Source organism: Aphis gossypii, chromosome 3 (assembly GCF_020184175.1).
Source record: "Aphis gossypii isolate Hap1 chromosome 3, ASM2018417v2, whole genome shotgun sequence".
Classification (NCBI taxonomy): Eukaryota; Metazoa; Arthropoda; class Insecta; order Hemiptera; family Aphididae; genus Aphis; species Aphis gossypii.
In genome coordinates this window covers 49,994,366-50,015,742 of record NC_065532.1, presented here as the reverse complement: position 1 = coordinate 50,015,742, position 21,377 = coordinate 49,994,366, and the positions used below count along the sequence as shown (strand labels likewise).

At 25.9% G+C, this 21,377-nt stretch overlaps 1 long non-coding RNA gene and 3 other non-coding genes across 4 annotated transcripts; 2 read left to right on the top strand and 2 right to left on the bottom strand.

Annotated features, from left to right (window-relative positions):
• Positions 1-4,368: 4,368 nt before the first annotated feature.
• On the bottom strand, positions 4,369-16,997 carry LOC126551252 (uncharacterized). Its single transcript, XR_007605121.1, has 5 exons — positions 16,888-16,997; positions 16,625-16,677; positions 16,364-16,438; positions 5,977-6,104; positions 4,369-4,520 (listed from the first exon to the last, which is right to left on the bottom strand). It is a non-coding gene; the product is annotated as an uncharacterized LOC126551252 (long non-coding RNA).
• Positions 4,461-4,533, top strand: Trnav-aac (transfer RNA valine (anticodon AAC)). The gene has a single exon. It is a non-coding gene; the product is annotated as a tRNA-Val (tRNA).
• On the top strand, positions 6,638-6,710 carry Trnav-aac (transfer RNA valine (anticodon AAC)). Its single transcript has one exon. It is a non-coding gene; the product is annotated as a tRNA-Val (tRNA).
• Positions 7,221-7,293, bottom strand: Trnav-aac (transfer RNA valine (anticodon AAC)). The gene has a single exon. It is a non-coding gene; the product is annotated as a tRNA-Val (tRNA).
• Positions 16,998-21,377: the final 4,380 nt, after the last annotated feature.

Below are 21,377 nucleotides of genomic sequence, written 5' to 3'. Positions count from 1 at the left end.
TATTAAATATATTTTTTAAAATTTATCGCTTAACCAATATGTAAAAAAATCTAGGATATTAACCATAGGCCCCCAAACATTGAAGTTTATGCATTGCTAAATCCAGCATTGAATGGATATCTTATAAATGTAGAAAATTGAGTAAGTACTTGATACCCACCTCATGGCTCAAGCTATATCTATAATTGAAACGTACTTAAAGCTTTGTAAACATAACATATATGTATAAATCTATATAATATGATTATCTACAAACAATCATATTAATTAAACTGACATAGGATACAGTATTACAGTGTAATACACTTAGTATTATACACATAGCCGCGTTACGTGAGAAGGTTATTACGTAGTTATATAAACGGTAGACGCATCACGGTTAAAGTAACTTCAACAATGCATAACAAAGCGATAATAGACTCCTTATAATTATACACATTATAATTATTAAAACAAAACTATACATCTCAATTTAAAATAAATAAATTAATAAATTAATACGTTTGCAAACGCTGTAATTAAATTTTAGATATTTTTAAACACGAATATCCTCAACACTTGACCCTCATTCATATTAATTGAAACGTCTGATGAAAATCCGGAAAAGGTGGGCGGGTCCCATCAATGCTCCGTCATTCACGTCACTAATTTCTCGTCAGATATATAAAGTGTATACATCGATAGTATAATATAATATATAGGTATATTATTATTGTGTTGTGTATAATATATACCTATCATATATAACCGACCAAGTGATAAGTTAAAATTACTATACCATCACTAAGCCGGATGCAAAATTCTAATTAATATGTTACAATGTTTTAAAATCATTTTGCTAATTGATTATAATATGATTGGCATAGTGCTCGGTGGTGTCAAATTTTTAATAAAATATTTGGACATATAATTTAAGAGCTGTAGAATTTTTCGATATTTGAACTAATGATGAGAATTGAATATTTTTCTTTGGAATTTATTTTAAGGTTTTTAACGGGGGTTTAAATTTCAGTGTTATTTTTCTTAAATTATATTGTGTTGTTTTTGAGGGTTTGAAAAACTAATTCATTGTGGTTGGATAAAGTAATTTTGATATTTACAACATAGAATGCGTAGTATATGACTATCAGACTATACTTTATATACTATAGTCGATAGTTTGAGTTTTGATAAGTTTTTGTTATGACTCGAAATCCGCAATAATGATAAATAATTTTATTGTACAATTTTGCAATCGTTAATATTTTTATACTAAGATTTAAAGTATAGTTAGGAAAATTAATTATTTTATTTAAATTTTTATTTCAAGTTAATATATTATGTTTGTTAAGTTTATTGACATGATATTACTGACATTTCAATTTATAAAATAGTTGATATTACAAAGTATAAATAAAATAAATTACGAATAATGATAACAATAGTACAATACAGACTACAGCAGTAATAAAAAATATACTAAAGGCTATATTCTAGATCTAGATAGTAGATACTCGTTATTTAAACTGGATATTTCTACATCAACTAAGTTTAAATTAATATTTATTATTAAAAATATTAATTTTTGTATCTTAATTTAAAAATTATAATATATTATTTTTGATTTTGTTTTACCTTATACGTATTGAAGTAAAGTATTACAAATATAAAATACTTTGTATTTTATTTTTGACATTAGTAATATTGTGCTAAAAAAATATAAAATAATAATATGTAATAACTTCATAAAAATAATATGAAAATAATAAGTACCTATTTATTTATTTTTTTTATGGTGTATTGTTGTCGCTTATTTTTAGTTTTTTGCTCGGATGTGCTTTTAAATTGTTTTTTAATTACTCATACAATCATTACCTATGAACATTTTAAGTACCTATCATGAATATAATAAGAATATTTGAGTATTTAATAATAGTTTAAACAATAATTATGGTACTGTTAGAATTGTTTTGCTATACAAAAATTTTAACTGACACAATCATTAAAAAGCTATAAAAATGTTCTAATAATTAACAATGTTTTAAGTTGGCCTTAATTTCAATAAGAAATATAGTATAACTGTATGCCTATAGTTAATTTTTTTTAGTTAATAATTAAGGAAATTCTAAGGATGAGATAAAGACTTTTTAGGACTTTAATATGTAGACACCTCTTCCTATTTATATTAAACAAGTATAGACGATAAATATATTATATAGATAGAAACAATTAAAAAAAAAAAATAAAAAATGTTTGATCCTCCCAAATCAAAGTAGCCAAAATGATACATCGATAACTATAAATCATTAAAATATTCTTCCGATAAAAACACGAATTAATTTTAAAACTGCAAGATACTATTAAATAAATAATGATATGATAGCAAAGTTGTTATTAAAGTAAAATTGGTTCAACTTTTAATTTAATATTATATTATAAGTTATATAGGATAATATATATTTAGAAAAGGTGGTCTTTAATATATGTACTTATATTTTGAGTTATTGTGTTGTGCGTTACAATTATTTACCTACATCAAGTTAGTTATAGTCAGTTATTATCGTCGTTGTAGGTACCTACTATTATTATAACTAAAAATTATCAGTCGCTAAAAAATTACATCAACGTTTCATTGTTTTTCTTGGCGCATAATGATTATCTTATCTATATATATATATCGTGAAAAAAATTTCCAGTTAGATTTTGATTAAAAACATTCACTTTTTAGTTTTTACATATATTTTCTATATTAATTCATCACGATTCGCAATATGGTATTTATTTATTTATAAAGTTATAACTGAAACCATATAGATTAAAAGACAAATACACGAGTACACCTACATAGATACGAAAAATTCGGAATTTGAATGATATTTTTTCCATACTACATCACTTAGTATACCTATGGGTATAATTTTAACAATTTAATCATAATATAGTATTATATAATGTTTTATGTGCTAAATAAATTAGACCATTCCTAACTTATAACATCATTAACAAATTTAAATTTTAAGATAATAATCACAGAATTTCGGGGAAATAGAATAAAATTCTATGAAATACAATAGTCATTTATTTGGCAGTTCCTGGCTATAATCTTAAAATATTTTTATTCAATAAGATAAAAAATAAATGTATTAGCCTATGAATCAGGTCTATAAATTGGACTATAAAAATATATACACTTGTTTTTTTATAATAATAATTATTATATTTCACAAAATATAGTATAATATATATATATATATATATATATATATGTATATACACTAACATTATAGCTGGATAAACAGAAATACTATAACTATATTAATAAAATCTATGGAAAAAAAATTATTCAAATGGCTCACTGGAAAACTAGAACATTGAAATACAATGTGTATATCCCGAAAATAAGGGCACCATTGGGACACTCAGAAGGGTATTTGGAACTACTTCACAAAAAAAAGAAATAATCGTAAAAATGTTCAGTGTTGTCGTCAGAAATGTAGAAATCTGCTACAAAAAAAAACCCGTTATATATTATATTATAAGGATAAAAGAATATCAATTTTTATAAATTCTTTGAATTGTTTAATTAGTTTAAAATAAATATTTGAGTAAACCGTTAAAAACATAAACATAATAATATTCAAGTATATATACATATATAATATTATTTATGTATAATATGTAATATGAATACATTATAAATTGATCCATATACTAAATGTTTATTCATAAAAATAATTTCAATTTATATGTATTCTGCTGTATCATTTTAATACGGAAAATAAAACGATTACAGCTTTTTATAAAATACATACCTATATGACTATAATGAGGCTATATGTTGGTTAAATTGTTAGGTATATACACGGTACAAAAACTAAACATAATTAAAACATTTTTTCCAATCAAAGAAGAATGTTTTAACATAAAAATGGTAAAATTAAAAATATTAAATTATATAAAAAAAAAAAACACCAAACATGCAATGATATGCACAAATAAATTTTTTTTGTTTTACTCGTTATTTTGTCATGAAATATATATATGTAATATATATATTATGTTTAACTTAGCAATAAAATAAAAAAAATCAAATGCAATAATATTTCTGAGCTTTACGCCTTTTAGCCTTTACTTCTTATATCTAGGTATAATGGTAGTAATTTAATAGATCATTCATTTTATAAATAATTACGACATGAGACATGATATTATGATAATATGATAATAATTTATTTAATTATTTAAATATTAGTATTTCAAAGCTTAATTATAGGTACACGGACTATCTGAATCTACATACAGTTTGAAATATTATTCATATATTAACATGATGTAAAAGCTCTCTTATATTACTAACCATTAGAAAATATTAATTTTACTTACTCATATTCGTTGTTTTTATCCAATTTGTCATAAAACATTTTTTTTTTTTTTTTAAGACGAACAATTAGGTGCAATCGATTCTTTGAATGACATCAACTGTTTCCGTGGTGTAGCGGTTATCACATCTGCCTAACACGCAGAAGGTCCCCAGTTCGATCCTGGGCGGAAACATTAATTTTTTTGAATATATTTCTCAAATATCGTTGTAGTATTAATTATTATTATAATAATAAAACATCATTTAACATTCTAATGTAGAATTTGGTATAGGATTATTTACTATTGTTTTATAAAATATATACTAGGTACATACAGGTCAATCCCATTATATAGAACGTCCACTGTAAGACTAGGTACATGAGGTACAGCACACTTGTAAGGAGTATGAGATAGTGGGTGCATCTTAATTCGTATATAATAGTAATTATTTATATATACGTATGTCAATTACACGTAGAGTAGGTATACTGATGATGGTGGCTGTGTGATCTTATTGCTGAACAACAAATACATGCATATACCTACCTGCATGAAAAATAACTAATAAGTATGAAAATAGTATAAATAAATGCATGTATGTTCTTATATGTGACATCTTGATATAGACCACCATCAGGCACGCACCCAAGATTTTTGTCCTAGGGGGTCCTAATTTCCTGACACACAAATAATTATATTAGAATTTCGATTTATTACAGTTATATTTAAGTATAGAGTAATACTAGTATTAGTTAATTTGCTCCGTTTTTGACTCATTATTATTATATTTTATTAAATGTACGCATATTACTATTCAACACAATACTGTCACAACGGCGAAATCGAACTAGATTTTCATGTCACAGACAATCCTAGGTAATTATTATTGTTATCGTAGTTATAAATCAAATGGATCCAACGTAATTGATAGTACCTATTATGGTTAAATAATAATAACTAATAATAATTATTATTTAGCCACGGTACCTAAGTTCTATAATCTAAAATCTAAAAAAGTTTTTAACGAAATAAGCGATTGGTGTCAATGATTGCCACCAACTTTATCACGCGTACTATTAATTTAACTATTAATTATATATAACATTACAATAAAATTTGGATAAAAAACAATCATTGTAATATTATATTTATGATGATATGCTATAATAATGTAAAATTTAATATAAAAAAATTGGTGAGGGGTAATACAGTCCTAAAGTCCCACCCTTGGGTGCTCCACTGACCACCATATTAAGATTTAAATTCATGATTTTACCATAGTCCATAATACAATATAATATTGTATTTATGTATAAATGTGATAATACTGTTTTATAACATGACGTAACCAGATTGCAACGGAGAATCAGATATCTAACTTTCGTATAATTACCAGATAAGGTGACTGGTAATTAAATATTCTGAAAAAATATTATTGTCATTGGGATCTGTCGAGTCTAATTAATAATTATTTCCTTCACAAAATATAGTTTGTATTCAAATAGTTCAAACAGTTTATGGCCTTAAATTGATTACTATTCGAATTTTATAGTGCCCATTAGTCCATCGCTAATAGGTAGTCAATAGAATAGATACTACTTTCTGTGTAAATTAAAAACACTCATTTTTTTTTACCTGTAGTGGCGAATTACGTATCTTTATTTTGGTGCAATGTGTCAATGTACCAACTCCCTTTTATGAAGTAGCCAGTAGGTTTTAGCCTTGTGCCCTTGTAGATAGCTAGCCGATAGTTGTACATGCACCTATATAAATAACAATATTGTATTTAAATAGATGTTAAGACTTTAAGAGATTAGAACGATCATATCATATTAATTATTAACTACTATATTACATGTTATACAATTACATAACATTATAATATTATGTATACGTAAACATTAAGTCTATTAATAGGTAATGTAAATTTTAAATAATATTATTTGACATATTTTGTAATATTAAATATATTATATCCAACAGCCAACAGGTTGAAGTTTATTGTACCTACCACTGAGTACCACCTATAATCTAAGTTTTGAAGTTAAGATATTTCGTTGTCATTGTGTTTATTAATTATTAAATTATCCTATAATAATATAATTTATAAATATATATATAATATATTATAGAATTGTAGGGTATTTAAATATAGATAATAGATATTTTATATTTTTTATAATCATCAAAGATTACTGTCACAATACATACCAAATTGAAAAACTAATAAATAAATATTGTAATAAGAGGTTGTAAAAAGGACTAAGACCATTGCATTTTTACATTTCAAGCAACTGTTTCCGTGGTGTAGCGGTTATCACATCTGCCTAACACGCAGAAGGTCCCCAGTTCGATCCTGGGCGGAAACATTACTTTTTGTGTTTTTTTTTTACAGACCATAAAATTATTATAAACAATTAAAAATATAAATATTTAATAATTATATTATATTATAATATTATACTTCTTGCCAATAATTTCAATTTCTCCATAATAATATGCACCACTCAAAATTAAATATAATAATGAATGTATGATTATAATATGTAATAAGATGCTATTATTATTATAATTAAGTTAATTATAACTAACATTTAATATAATTTTTTTAAATAACTGTAGGTAAACAAAAAAATTAACTTTTTAATCAGTTATAAATAATAATCATATTTTACTATTTTCAATACCTATACAAATAAAATTATTTTTAAATTAAATATTATATTGTGTAAAATGTTAATATGAAATTAAAATTATTATATACATGCTGCTATATATTATTAATAATAAATATAATTTTTTTTTTTAATGTTACAAATTATCTAATTATGTGTGTGTTAAAAATTAAAATATTGAATAATAAAAAATGCAAAAATTCATGATTCCGCCCAGGATCGAACTGGGGACCTTCTGCGTGTTAGGCAGATGTGATAACCGCTACACCACGGAATCGCTGAAGGCTACAAGCGATTTCGTATCTTTTAAGCTATATATATCTTTTCTGTAAGTACTACACTATAATTTTAAACTCAAATTTTCATCTGAAAAAATTTAAAATTTATGTATAAATAAACTGTTATAAAAACTAACAATTCAGTGGATCAGTGATTATAAGATAGAATTACATTTTAATTCAATTACCACTTGAAAAACAATAAAGCCAAAATATAGCACAATTTCAATGAAAAACTAATGCCTAAAGGGATTGCTGATGATCTTTATATTTTAGTTAGTTAATAAACGGCATAAATAATAAACTATAATTGTTCTTTTCTTTGAATGAGCCAAGTACCCAGACCCTCCTTCTACTTTTACCAATGGTAGGTACTAGGTATATAAAATTATATTCAAACACGTTTATAATAAATTTAATTAATAATAGATAACTATGATTAGGTAGGTACCTATATAATATTTTATAAACACTAATCTGCTAGTGGTACCTACCTAGTTTAGTCATAGGTTAGTGAGTAGTGACTAGTGACTATTCATTTAATAACATATTAAAGACAGGTAAAATTATGAGTGAATGAGTGATGCAAACTTACAGATTTAATATATTAGTAGGTACAGATATTATACATGTTATGATCAATATATGCTAATATCATCTGCAGGACATCAGCGGGTCCTACCCATATTATACCCAAGTCATAAATCACAGTCGTTGACTCGCCGATTTAATTACATTTGTATAATAGGTACGTAAAAAATATACTAGGTAGATATATTATAACATTAGAAGAATAACATAATAAATTATTCTAAACACAATTATTGCATCAGAGTTGCACCTCGATATCCAACTTTATATAAGTATATAAATATATAATATTTACAAATCCTGCACACACATAAATATATAATACCTATACAATACATTATTATTCTAGTCCTAGTAGGTATCTATACCTATATTTATTATACAGGCATATATAACCGCGAACTATATATAATAGTGCACGCGGTATATCGTATATATCGTATTACGAGCAGCTATTATAAGTTACAACTATAGCTAATATTATGTATATAGGTGCCCACGACTCGCGTACTCAGCTTAATAGGACCTATATATACAATAATATACACAAACGACGTTTTGGAATTTTAATTGAAAATCTCTATATAGGTATCCGAATCGGACGAGCGTGCTACGTGTCATAATACCTCATATAGATCGTATCGTTGGTATATCATACACCGTACGCACGTGGGATATATATATGTGGGACATGACGTGATTTCATATAAGCGATCTATATAACAAAAATCATTATAACGATGTGTGTTTTATCGACGGGCACAAAGGACATAAAAATAATTTGCACTCGACAATAATAATAACAATAATGTTTCAAAAGCCAATCTGTTACGATCCGCTCGCGCCACCTCGCCCACCTACGTCATTATAATACGTATAGATAATACGGCGGTATGTGTCGGTATTATACCGCTGTAATACGTATGATATAATATACTGCAGGCACACACAGAGAGACGTATGGGGTACACGACGCATATTTACAGCCGTGACCAATTATTATTATTATTTTTTTTTTTTTTTATCCGAACAACTACAAACAAATAACGCGCGCGGACAGGTGTTTGTTAGTGCTGCGTTTCTCGTCGTCGTCGGTTGTGTGCTCGACGACGACGACGACGACGACGATAGGCGTATAGTATTATTATAATATTATTATTATATTTTTATTTGGAGAATAAATTACGGTGAAAGTAAAGCGGGACCCCGTACGCGTATAAAATAATACACACACACACACGACACGCACGCGTTTATATTATACGTATATATGGGCATGTTTATAGCCGTCTGCGCGTCTGCCCCGGTGCGGAGGACATCTTTTATAATGTGCGCGTACACGAGTTCTCTCTCGCTCTGCAGTGTTTAAATATTATTATTATATTATGTGGGTACGTCGTCGTCGTCGTTACCCTCGCCGTATAGTCGCGCGCGTCGTCTCTCGGGCTTCGATTGTTATCGCGTAAAGACTTTATTAACCGCGTATAAAATATGTGCCGAGGATTCCAGAAATGTCACTTTTAAGGTATTTAGCCGGTAAAACGGACCCGACATTCCGTCGAGATCGGGTTTCCAACAGCATCTATCCTATACATATATACACGTAAATGTAACCCGTACGCACACCGACCGTATATTATAAGACTGTTATTATATAGGTATATAAGCCGTTCACCATTTATATTATTATCATCATTGTGTTTATTATTATTATATTACACCACTTGGCGGGATATATAGGTACATTATCCGTATATATATATAATATATTAATATAATATGCATATGGGTATAATATGTATGTACATATTATATATAATTCCGCAGTCGTTTCACGACACGTTTTTTTTTTCGCTTTCTTGTACATACGTCTGCCCCGACTCGACGCGCGAGCCCGCGTGTGTGTGTCTAAACGTGTGTTGTACAGACACCATTAACACGACGTTAATGTCCATAGGTATATTGTTATTGCTACGACGCGACCTTATCACTATCATTAGAACTTTGCATTTTATTATTACCACTATTTACTACTATTATATAGGTAGGTTATATTTTTAAATTTTTTTTTTTTTTTTTTGGCATACTATCGTATAAATGCAGGTATTATTGCAGCGTTTTTTATAAAACGACTTCGATTTAGTGTCGAAACAAACATAGGTATAATATTTATAGGTACATGGTTTATTCGAATGTAATATTAGGCAATACGGTGTACAAATGAGGTGTTCTATGCACAATGTACGAAAAAAATTAGGAAATTAAATATTAAGCTTAGCTAATCCTGTGCGGAATTGTTCGTGACAAATTAAACACCCGTGGATTAACTCTTCTTTAAATTTTGTCATATTTTGTAAACTGCATAGATTTTTAACATAGTTATTATAGGTTGTTTTGACAATAAGTACACCTAATATACTGGTTTAAAATTAAATCCAATCATAAATCATAATAACTATTTTATTCTCCGTAACCAATGACATTTTTTTATGGGTCAACTGCTGTGTATAATATATAATTACCTATTATTCAACATTTATGTGTTTCTACGAATCTTGCTGAATCTATTGATGAACACAATATATCATGGAAATCAGTCGAAAACTGTGAATTTGCATAACGATCATTCGTGTTAGGCCTTTGATATTATGTAATAGATATATTTAATAAATTATATTGTTGATCCTGCACGAGTATATAATGTTTCTCGTGACAAATTTAATAATAATAAAAGCATATTTATCCTGCCCTAAACTCCGTTAATTGTAAACTTACTTATACATATTTTTAATACATTTTTATGGTTGTTTTGACTAAATATAAACTATAGATCCAAAATTATAATAGATATCTATTTTATTTATCGAAATCAATGCGCAATGAAAACTCAACACAAACAAAATAATATTTGTTTTTCGTACGGAAAATTTGTGCAACATAAAATTGTATGGGTATAAAAAAAAGTATTTTCAAAAACGTTTAACATTTTTATAATTATAAATGAATGTTAATGTTTAATATTAAAAAAAAAATCGGTGTGATTAAACACCATAAGATAATTTTTTAAACATAGACTACAGAGATATTATTCATTATCTACATTAGTCATTAAACTATAGTAATATACTAATATCTATACTATACTAAGTACCACATATTATATACAGATCTCGATTACAACTGTTACAAGTAATTACCATTAAATTAGTGTTTATGCAACCGTAGTAAAATGCTATGATTCATATATCTTAATAATATGGTACAGTAGACGATCTTAAAAAAATTGCCATAAAATATCCACCGAATGCACTCGTGCACTGCACATGTGCAGGAAATGATAGAAAATAAAATACAGCGTATATAAAACGAGGAAATCTCTTATACAGTGGCCTTTTCAGTTTTCATGGGATTAAAATTGATATATATATTTGTATTGTGTACATAGTGTGTCGGGTGTGAATACAACACTGAATATATACATAAAATAATACATTACTTTACACATATCCAGGAGGGAAGGGTCAAAGTCAAAACGACAAAAGTACGCGGTTATCTATATAGTGCTTTGAAGGAAGGTTCGATTATTACTGAAAGAAATAACGAGCCGTTTGTGATAAAATGGTCCCGTTTCAATTTGTCGACGAAACTGTCGAGGTTGGGTCATCGTATACATATATATATATATAAACATAAAAAAAATAAAAAATAATAAAAACCCTAAAACCGATGAGAATTTGGTTAACGATCACGATACAGCGATCATTCAGATCGTCGTCACCGATGCGTAATTCTATACATGTATATTATTCAAGCCGTTTCCTATACACTTCACACTACCGATTGCCTTACATAATATACACTGTATACTTCACGCAGCTTTATATTTTTTTTAAGGGGGGGGGAGGGGTTCAGAGTCTCGTGGGACCAATATTCTGTTCAACGTCAGCACATGGTGAATTTTCCTACAGCGAAAAGAAAAAAAGGAAATGGGTTTTCTATATATTTCACCACTGCAGCCGGCACACATCCTTTGGCCACGCGAAATATAATCTCCCAAGCGCTCTATTTTAAATACGCTAACACCCGAGTGCGTTTATTGCAATTTATGATGTTATATAGGAACAACTCATGTTTAGTCATAAAAAAATGGTCGTTACTTGAATATATTTATATAGGTATTACAATTATTTATTTAAAGTTTGATGCGATAGATGATGTAGGACTATATTCATGCACAGGTTTGTTTTCAAGTCTAAGAGTTCTCATTTTATTAATATTTCAGATCGGGCAAACGGTGGAGAAATGTTTAACTTAGTGTTGGAGATTAAAAAACAAGTAAGTTTTGCTATGAATATTTTTTAGGATCTTCCAATCTATAGCAAGATATATATAATATATAGGTATATAGATACATATAAAATGATTCATTTAATGGAAAACAAAAAATAACTGGATAAAAATTATCATCATATAAGTAGTATATATATATTATGTTAACAAAATGTATATAAAATATAAATACATTTATCTATCAACCGGCGGATCTGCCATATTTATTTCTGATTTGATTTTTAATATAAGTATATTATTATTAAAATATAATTTAAATAATAAATTTAAAAAAAATGTATCTATTGTAGGTATCTGCAGGCAACGGTATAGATATATGTATAAAGAAGTCTGAACTCCGAATACCAATAATATACTATATTATTTATTTAAACTAAAATGGTAAGAATAAAGCCTGTGTGTAAAGTAAATATATATACTTACAGGCACTATTTTAAAAATAATAGTTAAAAATATTATTTTTTACTAATTAATTTATAGTTGCCAATTGCCATACTAATAAATGAATAAATAAATTATGTAGTTAAATATAAATAAATAACAATAAAAAAGCTACGTTTTCTAAACATTTATTTAGTAATATATTATTCATTAAAATTTAACTATATTTTTCTAAAATTATGAAAATAAGGTATTGTAGGCTAATTACATTTTTATGGACTTTATATTTATTATTTTGTAATGTACGAAAAATCATTATTGAAGTTTGAAATTAGAATAAATACATGTAAGTTAAGTTTTCTCCTGTTTTGATTTTATTCTTAACGTATTATAAGTCTATGGGCCATTGGCTATAGTAGTCACCAGGTATATTATAATATGATGAAATCGTTGAAATACTAAACGATTTACTTATCTAAATATAGTGAATTGTAGTAAAATGTCTTCATAAAATAATTATAAAAATCACATTCTTTTTAATTATACCTATATAATTTACAAAACTCTCCCAACTCTAGTTTTTAATAAATATAATGATGCAATTAATACTAATTATTAAGTCATGATAGTTATGCGTATATCAATTAGACTATTATAGAGATGTAAATGATATTTTTAACAGTAAAATATAGAGAGATAGAAATAATGTAAGTTATAGGCGTGATAGATGAAAGTTAAAATTACAGTTTCTAAACCTTAACTATTAAATGATAAAGATATCTTTTTTTTAAAGGATATGCATTTTTATATTTACTTGTATCTAATTATTTAATTGCTATAAATAAATAAAAACATGCCTATCGTTATAATTATAAAACCAATGAGTATATTTTTCGATTTGATAATCAATAAAAATTAGTGTAGTAATTGTAAACTAAGTAACATTTAATAAAAGAGTGATAAACTAAATAGGTACATAAATGAAAAAGGAGAAACAGAAAATAGTTGATATAAATTTTGTTATTGGTACAATAGAAACAAGCGGTGTGGCGATTGTTGAATAATACAACAATAGTATAACTAAAGACGAAGAACAGAAGTAACTCATATAAAAAAACTGTCATTTATTTTATAACAAAAGTAAGTGCCTTGACAGTAAAAAGTTATCACTATATAGTTGCAGTAAGCTTTTATTATAAAATAGATATTTTATCCATATAGTGTTTACTGTTTATTATTATGTAAAACAATTTAAATTAATGAATTTAAAAACTTAAAGATGATAACATTTTCTTTTAAAAAGTGTATGTTGAATATTTTGATTGACCTATAGGTACTGAATGAAAATTTATGAAAATGTAAAAAATATCTACTATAGTTATACAATTGAGTTTTGTAAAACTTCAAGTTAAAAAAAGCACGAATTAACCTAGTCCGATAAAACTAACATTTTTTTGTGATTCATTTTTGTGTGTACGCATAAATTTAAAATATTAAATTTTATAATTTAATATTAAAAAAATAGTTATCTATTTTGAAATTTGTTTCATTATAGGTACCTATAATTAGTTAAGGATCATCATATGATTTATATACCTAGATAGAAGAATACGGTCATAAAATGTCGCTTTACAGTTAAGATAAAGGGATTAGCTTACAGTTTTATTATAATCAAGTCATAATATTTGGATAAATGTATATTTGTTACGAAACGATTCATTGACCAGATATGACCTTGATAGGCTTGATAGCATTAATATTGTGTTGGATAATGGTATAATTAGTTACCATTTTATAGTTACTTTAAATCGAAAACACGTATTCGAATTTAATTTCCTTCTATATCATGTCACCAATTAATTTATTATTCGTGTTATTTTTATCGTTAATAATTTAATATTAATGACGGTAAGAAAAGAAATTAGTCAATAGCAGATAAATTATAGTATGTATAATATTATATGCATTTATATATAAATTCAATTATTAACTACCATGAATGCGTATTACTATAATAATAAAAAAATTTAATTAATCGATAATTATTATTAATTACATACATAATTACGTCCTTGTTATAACTTATGGACGTGTAAATTAAAAAAAATATTTTTATGATATGTATGTATATAAAATCATATCTCACAATATTCATACACCGTAAAATTGTTTTGTTAAAATAAATTATTATAAATTATAATATAGTATAATATATTGTATATTTATACTATAATATACCTAATATTGCTATTAACTTTTGAATCAATACTGACTTACTATTTAGAACGGTGTAGTTAAGTTCAGTGTTAAAGGTTCGTGGTATACATATATGAGATGCTTAGAATATTAATCTTAATATTTTGAAAATGTTTTAACCATTATGTATTGTGAAAATGACAGAAAATAATTATAAACGTTAAAGTTTTAAGTCCTCATGAAATATGAATAATGTTTTTGAATTACAACAAGTCTATTTCCGATAACGTAAAGACCTTTTTTTTGTATAATAATATAATATCATAATAATATCATAAACAATAAATGACGGAAGTACACTAGCTAATAGTAATACTAAGTATAAGTAAACGATAATCAATAAAAATGTATAGGAAAAATCTCTTTATCCAATTGAAATTAGAAATATAAATAAAAATAAATAAAATAATATTAATATTAATTACAAGAATATCTTTACAGATCTTTTCAAAGTTTTATGTATGTACCGTTGTAAATTTATTATACAATAATGTAATATATAGATTTGATTTCTGACGTGTATGAAGGCAGTATATATATTATTGTGTTACCGCTGTAAAAACTAAAAAGTTTTAAAATACCATTATAAAACAGTATACCTACTAAATGTCAATATATTTTGTGTATTTTTCATTTTACTCTGATTCTAAACTATTGAAAAACATTTGGATGATGTCTGTATATACCACACAAGCTATAATTTCGTCAAGAAATCACGTGTAGGACGTAAGTATACTATAGGTTTTTCATATGCTACAAAAATTAAATTTATCCAACAAACTTTGAATACACTAAATAATATATAAATTATATAATACATCGCGGTCTTTACGGTGCCAAAAAACCTGTCAGACGAAATAAAAATATAACGGTCGTATTGTATGGATAGAGTGTTGGTCGGAGACTATTTTGAATAACATTGTAAATCATTATACAATGTATACAGTATAGCACCTGTATAAGTTTTTCGGAAGGAATTCAGGTATATGATGTTATGATGATAATAATATTATAATGTACACGAACAAATATAACGTATACCTATATGAATACAACCAACTAACCAAGCATATTTTGTTGAACACCAACACCACGCCGACTTGTCCGAATGAATAATGTAATTTCAGTAACAATAATTATGCAATATAAACGTTGGATATATATTTTATATGGCGTAACAAACTATAGGTGTATCATACACTATACACGCATTACATTTAATCGATAAATAATCGAGAGATTTATTTGTCACGTTCGTGGTCGATGGCGGATGCGAAATAACACACATATATATAATAATATAATATATGAATACGTTGTGTATAAGGTGTACGCGTCAAACAAAATTAATTTCATTATCGTATGATGTAGATATAACAATATAATACACACCAACACCGCATATAATAATATATACCGACTTGGTAAACAGTATTAATTATTGTCACACATATAATATATATAATGACTATAAATGTACATTGCACATACCTCGAATCTCAATGGTTCTGTATAGCTGCGACATGTGTATAATGATATGTAAGGAGTTGATCGACATACACGCACCTATAGTTAATATATGAGAAGATATTATTATAAATCTATAACATTCGATATGATTTTTTTATTCTAATGCTTGGAATCTATTGTATTTTATTTTGATTTACGTCTAATTTATCGTATAATATAATATTATCATTAGTATACTAAGCACATATCAAGTATGCCTATAATTTCACTGTATATACTTACATATTATTCTAATATTGAATACCACCGCGTGTCACGACTCTTCTGTCTGCATACTATAAAATATATAAATTGACTTTATTCTATACGTAAAACGATATACTAATAGCTTTGTATTTTTTTATGTGTAGGTATTTGTTTATAACGACATTATAAAGAAGTCATATTATATATACATAATATATAACAAACATTTTATCTCAACGCGAAATTAAACAATAATGTAAAAATATATGGATACTATATTATATAATATATATTCATACCTAAGATTGGTATAGAACGATCTTGAGAGTATGTATAAATAGGTACCCAAATCATATCATGATGATGTTTTGTAATTTGTTGATAATATTTTCTGATTTCTGAAAAAATAATGGTTGATTTCAAAAAAGGCTTCTGAATATACCTATATGTTATGTACCTAAGTTCAACTTTTGAATAATTGTTTGGAATACATAACATTTTAGAACACACTTAAGCACATTACAGTAATTACATTAGAGTATACAAGATTATGTAAAAATATAAAAATCCGGTCTCTAATTATTCATAATATTATGTCTAATATCTATACTTAAATGTTAAACACTTAAACGAAGAAATAAAATGCACAGGTTATAGTCAAGAACATCCGTATAAATACTTACCTATAAGATTATAATACCTACATATACTACTTATAAAATTTATTATATAACTTATATGTGTATCGCAATTATCACGGATCAAATATATATACGAACAAGTTAGAAGTATAGAAAAATGGTTACTGTGGAGCTGCAAGGTCTTTCTATCATTTTTTTTATATACATAAATTATTAATCACTATTAGTGTTAATTGCTTGTTCGTGTTGAAAATTACATTCCACGATTCTGACGTGTGTATAGCTATATAATTCACATTAAAGTACTAAACTCGCATATTAATATAATAATATTAAAACACTGATATTATAAGTAATATACTATAATTATTTCAGTTAATTTCGTGTCATCTAAATACGTACAATAATAATTGTTAAGTGACAAGGCTAAGTTTGTTCGATTACTTATTTTACCTTTATGCTATGTAAAATAATATTTGTTTAATATAGTAAAAAAATTTTTTAATAATATTTTGTTTTACTCGGGGCAATACGTGACATCATAGCATCATATAGCTAGGTAAATTTGTAAACTATTAAACACAAAATTATTGTATAGTTTATTTTAATTTTAATTTTAATGCACCTATTGTATGCAGTGTAGGGTTAATAAAATACTTAATTAAATTACATTACTCTTTATAAAAACCTTTTCTTACGTGGTTTTATTACACACATTTTTAATTTTACATCCGATTATGAAATAACTTATCATTTAAAAAAACATTATGAGAAATCAGTATGATAAATTGATAAATATAGTTAAATATTAGAACTTTTTTTTAAATGATTGTGTTAAAAATTGTAAATTTATATACCTACAAAAATAATTTATAGCTAAAGGTATATTCAAGTTACATTTTTGATAAAAGTATATTTTATATTTTTGTATCTTAAAATTAATTACAAAAATTAGAGTAGTTATTAGAAATATTAAACGTATAAACTCGAACATAGAAATATATTAACAAATCATACTCTGTATAAAGTAAAATGTCTTATAATCTGTGTACCTACTACCTATACCTATATACTTATACCTATATTTGTATGATAAAATATTGAAACAATTATTAAATAAATAATACAGGTATTGTAACTTGTGAATAATCATAAATTGTTATATTTCAATTTCGAAAAATATAACAATAATAATTATCTTTGTATGAATATTATAATATAATTAAACGAGTTCGTCATCTATAATTAATTTAATATAGGTATTTTTATATGAGTAAAGGGCAACATTTTTACTTGGTTTTATAGAAATCTATCTGAAGATAAATGTATATGAATCGTTGATTGAATGTCAACACGTAATATCATATATTATATTTAATACTAAATTATTACATATTATAATGTTTATTTACTTTTCACGCATTAATATTTCATCAGCGTGCTTACACGAGATAACTCTCTTGCCCTATATTCCATTTAATAATGGTTTTGTATCATCACATTCGACAAATATAATTAAAAATAAATTAATTGTAATTTCTTATAATCATGATTTTATTTTACCTTGAATACAGAATCAACAGTACCTATTATTAAATATATGTCTACATAACATTATAGTATAATATATTGAGGCTATAGGTATAGTATATAACATTTTTGGAGGAATTGGGGTGCATCATAAAAGTTACTATACTATGCATATTATAAATACATATTAAAATTTTAAATTTAAAAGTATGAAATGTTTTCTATTGTCTAAGTAAATTTGCTTCAAATTTATTCATTGTAACTTAATTATTCATTAAAATTATTATACACTACATCGGTTTTTTATTTTACTCATAATATATGCATAGGTACCTACTGTACTCATAATATAATATATTTATTTTGTTTGTGTATTTATAATAATTATGCTTGGGTAAACTCTTAAATAAACTAATAATATACACGTCGACGCAATAATTTAATAATAATGCATAAATAATTTATGATTATGACGATAATTTATAAATTTTTTCGTTAACATGTGAGATTATATATTAGGCAGGCAGGTACATAAGTACATTATTGCGAAAGGATTTTTTTTAACACGTAAATTCGTATTAAGCAGGACCGTATTATAACATACATGGTCACTCGGACCACGCGATTATTATAATAAGTATATAATAATGATATATAAACGCAACAGCAGGTACATATATATAAATGTATATGTCACCGCGGTTGCTGGTTAGCCCATTAAAATCAGTCGGGCCGTTCTTTGAGAGTATCTAATTAAGAAATTAAGATGCTCTGATAGTAACTAGTAATAGTAATGTGTATATAATAATAGTAATAATAATGCACCACTGTCCGTGTGGATATATAAGTATATATATATATATATGTGTACAAGGAATGTCGACTGGAATTCTTGTCACACGAAGACTAACAACCTCGCGTTCAGATGATTCGGAGGATATAAACCGCCCGAACTACACAAACATACGCCGCTTCGAAATTTAAACGTTTCGTCTTTATTATTATTATTATTCCATGGTACTTCTTTAACGATGTTTATTTAATTTTATTTTTTACGTACGATCCTATTTCTATATAGGCGTGTGCCGGACAAACTCAACTCGTGCAGTGTATATTATAATATAACAATAATATAATATGTGGGTACGTACCTATAATATTATTGTATGTATAAGCGTATTAGATTTAGACACGACGATAAACTGTCCTTTGCCCGACTAATTATGCATTTTGATGACGATAATAATTCTTCAAGGACCAGCGATATGGGATCTCTTGATTTGTTCGATTACTTAGGTGCCTGGTACACCAAACATTTAGATGTGTTTTTAAATAAAACATTAAATACGTTATTCGTTCGCCGTGGAACGTAGATATTTAAATTTTTATAAGTGTTAAACACCAATCGAAAGAATTAAATGTTAAACAAGTTGCCTTATATATTACCTATATATAATTTACAACGCGACATTAACAACGTGTTTTTCATTATGTCTTTATTCGTCCATTCCTATCTTCTTGTCGTCATTTTACATCTGTTTCAGTGATATTACATATATAAAACATTGAAATATTACGATAATTCTTTTCCGACGCACCTTATTTCTACACAAACCGTTAATTAATTAATGATTGTTCGAAATGTGATTTTTTTTTTATATAAAACAAAGTTGGGTTTCTTGTTTAATAGTTACAATTATTAGCATTCGTATTTATCAATATCATAATACAATTTATATGATACCACATTCAAATAAATATTTAAACGCAGCATAATGAATACCATCATTATTCCTATGATAAAAACAAAATTATCTTTTCTGAATGTATGCAGCTTATTAATAACTAATTATTATAATAGATATTATGGGTTTTAGGTTGTAAATGGTTATGTAATTATATCATATAACAATAATAATTATTATTATGAAATAAAATAATTATTTCTTATTTCTATATAAGTAGTAACGTAATATTGTAATATAATGTAATATAATATAATAATTACTGTTGTATAGATTAATATTTAATAACCCATAATATCAGTGTTCATAAAGTAGTTCTGCAGACTGTCTGCGCAGTTTATCTGTTCTTTAAACAATAAATAGCCTCATCGTCCGATGGATGGTTAAACTTAGGATGATACGTGTATAATTCGAATAACGAACATTTTAGATAACAACCATTTATGGTTATTATTCGAATAATAAAAATGTATATTTGTTTGGAGTCGTAAATGTATGTATTAACCTTGTTCCGATTGTCGTTTTGTCGACTCCTGCGTATCGAGTGTCCACGTGATGCTTAAAAAATGACCACATGACTTGTTTTATTATCATTTGATATAGACATGCCACGTATGTATATTGTTTGTGTTTGTATTTATATGTTATATGTATATGTATGTGTGTGTGCATAGAGCATTAAAATCAAACTAATAAATAATGAATGTGGTCACGTATTTAATAGTCCTAAAAAAATCTAAAGGACTTATCGCTCTTATATTATACTTATTATAGACTTATTGCCCGAAAAAAACATCACATCGTTGCTCATAATTTTAAGTAGGTATTTAAAAAAATATAATATATTATTTAGATACGCTATATACATAAAAT